The sequence below is a fragment of the Barbus barbus genome, assembly GCF_936440315.1.
Source record: "Barbus barbus genome assembly, chromosome: 5".
Taxonomy (NCBI): Eukaryota; Metazoa; Chordata; class Actinopteri; order Cypriniformes; family Cyprinidae; genus Barbus; species Barbus barbus.
This window is the reverse complement of record NC_136733.1, coordinates 27,291,921-27,297,920: the sequence shown is the minus strand read 5'-3', so window position 1 is coordinate 27,297,920 and position 6,000 is coordinate 27,291,921. Positions and strand designations below refer to the sequence as shown.

Genomic DNA, 6,000 nt, shown 5'->3' with positions numbered 1-6,000 from the left:
TCAATGTGTGATGAACTTTGGAGCACAATGAGAGCAAGGAATACCAGAATGTCTATTTGTTACAAAGACCGGTCAATTATTATGAGCTATTAATAGGATGCAGCATGCAGGAACAGTTTTCACTGACTGTGTGAGTCACAGGATTGTGTTTAGGAATCTACAGTACAGGAAGAACAAATGAAATCTCTAGAAATAGGTATAGGAAAATCAATGATCCTCCCAAAGGCAGACAGGCAAGCAACAACTGGCCAGCATTGTTAGAGCTGAATGCATGGGTAAAAGTATTGTCCACTCTACTTTTTAAAAAGTTGAATAATTACTAATAAAAATGATCTGTGAAGGAGTATATCTCAGCAGATTGACACGGGACACAGAGGTAAGTGCAATACAAACAACAGGTTTATTGAAAAGCTGCAGAGGGGAATGAGATGAGCAGTAAGTCCGGGTAAGCAGGCAGGGAATGGGAAAGTCTTTTGGGGCTTATCTGAGTGTTAATGTCCTTGTTTCCTGATGCAGAGAGAACAGCGGAGCGTGGAGCACAGGAGCGATGGAGAACGGGGATAGGAACACAGGAGCAACTGGTAGGTAGACAAAAGGTAAGTGGGTCAGGTTAGTCAACATAGAACGTTTGAGACCAGACAGTGAGTGAACGGGAGGAGTGCAGGGATATAGTGCTGCTGATTAGTGCTGACAGGTGGCGGTGATCAGAAATCAGGGGATTGGGATCTGGTGAGTGTTGTTGGTGGAGACTGCGGTGACTCTCTGAGAGTATAAAGCCATTAAGACCTTGTAATATTTACTCAAAATGTCATAACTGAGCTGCAGTAAAAATGACTGAACGGAAACGAACTGTTGCTATTTCCATTTTATTCCAACTTTAAATTCTAATTAATTTCCTGAGCTTGAACTGATTTTATTTTATTTAATTTTTTTCATGAAATTTGTGTTAGGCTACTCCAAATGTAATTTAAATCAGAAGAAGAAAATCTGTCAAGACAAACTTGAGACAAAAAACTTGTTGAAATGTCTTGAAGTTTGAAGGTTTGTATGCCTTACAATCAATCAATAGATTTAAAGCTAAAACAATTAGGAGTTAGGGTACATTTATTAAGAAAAGTTTGTTTTTATTTTATTTAAAAAAAAAAAAAAAATTGGGGGAGGGGGTGTATTTATTTTATTTGGTATTTTGAGAGAATTTTGTTGGAAGTTGGCGTAGCCTACTTTTTTTGGTTTATTTTGGGATGATTTTTAGTTTTTTTCATATTTTTCTGTTAGGATTGAAAATCTGTTTTCATATAGGCCTATCTATTTTCGTATAGGCCTATGTTCAGAGGCGTCATGCCCATTCAAAGTGATTTTTGAGCCAAGTGGATTTTGAATGCAGCTTCCAAAAGACAAAAAATAGCCGATTAATATTTTCTATATTTAATACAATGACACCGGCGTGATTAAATCGTTCAGCGAGTCATATCATCAGCTGCTAAATTCAAATCTGCAATTGCTGGCTGGCGCTGAGCCAGATACAGAGCATTATAACCAATCACACACAATGCTGTTGAGCTTATGGAGCTAATGACCAATCAGAGGCGTTCAGATGAGTCATCGCTTAAATGCCGGTGTTTTCTTCACTCGATCGCTGACTGAATACCTCTTTCTGGCGAATTCTCTCCTTAAACAACAGTGCAAATATGTGTACGAATATGTAAGTAAGATATTAATTTCATAGTGTAAACAGCTTCAGTGATTTTAATGGGAGTTTTTGAGAGTGCTTGAACTCTAGACTGTCAGTGAAAATGTTCTTTGCTCTCTTTCTGTACAATGAAAGTGTTATGATTAGTAGCCTAACTTACAATGTTTTTATTCACATTAACTTTCAATGTAAAATTCACATTAAATATAAAATCAGTCGTATTAAAACATGTTAAGGCATGACACCCGTATTGAATAGATTACGTTATTAGGTTACTTTGATCGCCCACTAGATTATATAAACATTATCTATAAAGGTGAGAATCAAGATATTTCAACATATAGTTAATGCTTTTGTTTTGAATTAAAAGGTAAAAAATAATAAATTCTGTTATGGTTGCTGTGTGTCACATGACGACCCCCCCCCCCCCCCCCCCCCACCCCACCACCACCCAAAAAAAAACAACTCGTGCCCCCTCAAAAATAATAAGTGGGGACCTATGTTTTCTATATATAGAGGATGGGATAACAAACATGTTATCTTTGTTTATTTTGAGTATGTGCGATGAGTTGAGTATATGACAGATTGGAGGTTTGCATTGGGAGACATTCACATTGTTTTGATCTGGTTTATGTGAGAGTAGACGATGTGATAACTTCAAATGACTGCGCTGACAGCGGTGTGTGATGTGCTACAGACTCCCTCGTCTGTCCTGCTGGGAACTTCAGCAAACACGGAAGAAGCGGCACAACACGGCGGTAAACGCCAAATAATGGCCTGGATACCGCAATTGTAGATATGAACGGCGATCCAGATCCACTGAGTCCAGTCCTGTTCTCTCGGTTTCAGCAGTGATGTGAGGTGGGCTTGCAGCAGAGCTCCTCTATTTCTACAGGATCAGCAAATACTCTCTGTATATGTATGCGGTATCAAGTGTTAGGGTTATTTTTATATTTCTGTCAGTTCTGCAGGTTTTCGTGAGGAAAGAAGTATGACAGAGCTGAATTGATACTGAATCATTTTGACCTGGAAGTCCTGCGCATTGATGCGTTTTGGATAGGAGTTTGATCACACGGGCATCTAAAGGTAGGCAAAATATAGTATTTGCACGTGTTTTGAATAGGCTACATCACTTGCCGCTTAAATACAAAATGTGAAGTAATCATATTAGACGGTTTTCACGGAGTGGTTTTACGCGGAGTTACGCGTAATTACCTCTTTCTCCAGAGCACTCATTTATTTATAATGCAAATGATCGTTTAAAACACGATGACTCTGATAAACTCTCTTGAAGATACAGTAGGAAAGCACTTATTGTGTCCGCCAATGTTAATGTAATATGGGGTGTTGTGTTGCTCTTGTGGCCAAACGAGCGCAGGGTGGTGCGCGCAAACTGCCATGACATTGCTGCCATGTGAGATGTAGGCTGGACTACGGAGTTAAATGACTGCTTCAGTCACAAAAGTATCGTCTGCTTGTTTAAAATATAAATGTGTTATAAATTGAATCTGTAAATGTTATGAGTCATGAGTATAATGACGTTAAAAACGTGCCCGGTGGTAACTGGAATACTTTTGGAGCTTGTTAGTAAATTGAGAGCGCACACGAACGCATGACAGGCTGACAACTGTCTCCACAACAGTTGTATTTGAGTTCATTTCCTGAACTTCATTCAGGATAAGTTCGTGACTGCAAAAATAATTGCAATGAATTCAATGCACTGGAATTACTTGAAATTAATATGATTGCAAGTGTACTTTCGTAGCCCTAGTTTTAAAATGTCCTTGGAGTTTGAATTTGAAATTGAAGTTTGGCTAAGAGCCTTTGCTATCAGATAGGTAGAAACATAATTCAAACATAATTTTAATTAGAATTGGTGTACAATTATTTAAAAAAGTAAAGGTTTGTTTATTTTGTGGTTCTTGTTCATTTTTAGTTGTTTAATGTGAGGAAATGCAGCTCTATTTAAATCTATAGAGGATGGGATGACAACCTTGGCATATCATTAGCGAAACATAAAAGAAGTGTTAATGGTGATCACATGTGACCTGTAAGCCAACCATATAATGGCTCTTTTGTTGTCCCTTTCATAATTTTATCTGCAGTCCCATAGAAGCACGTGTAGTTTCATGAAATGAATCACACCTGTTAGGAAATTGCTCATGAGTTAACTTCTAAAACAGCTATATTTGGATATCAGACTTTTAATTATAGCGCATTCCAAAATGAATATGTATTTCTGAATATGTTTGACAATTAGCAGAAAGCAGTCAATTCTTTTTATATGATGAGATGTTTCACAGGAGCAGTGTGTTCAGTGTATTCTCCTCCACTGCCTTCCATTCAAGCAGAACAGCTTCCGCAATATGCACTTTTAAGCCATTTTAACCTGAGGGAGGTGCTCTGATGGCCCATCTCTATGGTTTGCTCAGCTTGTATTTTTCCTTTTCTGTGTTTAGAATTTGGTTAGGCAGAATATTTGTATGTGGTTGTCTTGCGAATGTTTTTCCCAGTCAAATCTGTTATAAAATTAAATTTTATAGGTACACCTCACTGCCATTAGTGCAATTGTTTTGATGACTGTTTTGAATATTTGGGGGTGTTCTTTTTTAATGGATTCTTTGCTTGTTAATTCTGATTTAGACCAAAGAAGAGTAGACATTTTCAATGTTCTTCAGTGCTCATTCTTCTGTTTGACAATAAATATGTGTTAATTTCTGAGATGAGGACGAAGATCGTACCATTGGTGTTTTGATGGTTGACCGTCAAGTTTGACAGTAACTCTCTCTGTTAAACAAACCAAAAGCTGATGTGTTTTTTTTGTCAGTTTGTTCTCTGCATTGTCTACCAAACAGAGCAGTCTGTTGAGGGCTTGTCTGAGCACAGCGCCTCATTTACGCTTTCCAGCAACATTGTTCACTTCTGCTCAGAAACTAATAAATAACCTCAGGCCTTCAGAGGAGCAGCATGGCTCATTTCCACATTATGAATTTTTTTTTTTTTTTTCTAAACTTTGAGTTAAATGATGGTACACATCATATTCTCCCGAGTTCCACAGAATTGTCTATGAATGATTAGACTATTATAAACACAGATATATCGGAATGCCATAAAAGAAAAAGCATTCACACTTCCTGACACTCCTCTGCGAGTCTGAACAGGACTCACCCCGTTCCTCAACTGTTACTCAGTTGTGGTTTGATTAAAGCCTTTCTGACATCCAAAGTTGTTATCTAAGTATCTAATGCTGACCCATTTTTGTTAAATGCAGTATTCTAAAGGTCATGCTGCTGTATGTAGTTTAACCGATTTGTAGTTTATTAGTTTCACCCAGTTTATTCACCCAGTTAGATCTTTGTGTTTTTAAGTGCTGGTTGATCTGTTCATTTAATTCTAAATTGAAATGTTAAACAGTGTCCTGAAAAAATCATGTATTTCAATTGTAGCTCATATAAATAAGTTATAACCAAATGATCTCACCTAAAAATGAAATATAAATTTCAAACAAAATATGCGGGTTGCAATGCAATCTAATTAATTAAACAGGCTGCAATGTAATTAATCTGTTGGTTCATTTGGGCTGGAACTGATGTGCTAATTGTTCTCTGTGTATCTATGGTTCATCATTATGTTGCTCAGTTTAATGAGTCAGCACACTGGCTTCTGTGAAGCATGTATATGTGTACTACCTTCTGCGTGTTTGCCAAGCACACTCATAGAATATCTCACGAAAACCTCTGCTTCTTCTGCAGAATATAAAGAAGATATTTTGAGGAACATTTAGGCCCCTGCCAAAAAAACGGTAACACTTTACAATAAGGTGTCATTTGTTAACATTAGTTATTGTATTAACTAACACGAACAAACAATGAATAATGCATTTATTATGCTATTTCTTAATCTTTATTAATGTTAGTTAATGAAAATACAGTTGTTCATTGTTTATGTTAGTTCACAGTGCGTTGTTAACAAACACAACTTGTGATTTTAATAATGCATTAGTAAATGCTGAAATTAACATTACGATTAAGAAATGCTGTAGAAGTATTGTTCATTCTTAGTTCGTTTACTTATGTTGTTAACTAATGTTAACTAATGAACCTTATTGTAAAGTGTTACCAAAAAAACATTGGTGACCATAGACTTACAATGTATGAGCAAAATAAACAGTGAGACATTTCTCAATATATAAATATGTTCTTTTATATTCTATAGAAGAAAGAGAGACCGATTTGGTAAACATGAGGGTTAGTAAATGATGACAGAATTTTCATTTTTGAGTGGGAGTGTCCCTTTAATGAAAAATAGTA

General features: G+C 36.5%; 2 protein-coding genes across 4 annotated transcripts in view; both read left to right on the top strand.

Moving 5' to 3' along the window:
• The first annotated feature begins 221 nt into the window (after positions 1-221).
• LOC306870271 (cdc42 effector protein 2-like) overlaps positions 222-6,000 on the top strand; it is an 11,833-nt gene continuing 6,054 nt past the window's right edge. Inside the window, exons 1-3 of one of the 2 annotated variants that reach the window (XM_079417440.1) lie at positions 222-596; positions 2,388-2,551; positions 2,654-2,776. The gene's annotated coding sequence lies outside the window, so the exon portion shown is untranslated. Of the gene's footprint in view, positions 597-791; positions 808-2,387; positions 2,552-2,653; positions 2,777-6,000 lie in introns of those variants that run through there. The other variant, XM_079417441.1, reaches the window with a different exon arrangement.
• LOC306870270 (zinc finger protein ubi-d4-like) overlaps positions 2,538-6,000 on the top strand; it is a 27,660-nt gene continuing 24,197 nt past the window's right edge. The window contains exon 1 of one of the 2 annotated variants that reach the window (XM_079417439.1): positions 2,538-2,776. The gene's annotated coding sequence lies outside the window, so the exon portion shown is untranslated. The remainder of the gene's footprint in view (positions 2,777-6,000) is intronic. The other variant, XM_079417438.1, reaches the window with a different exon arrangement.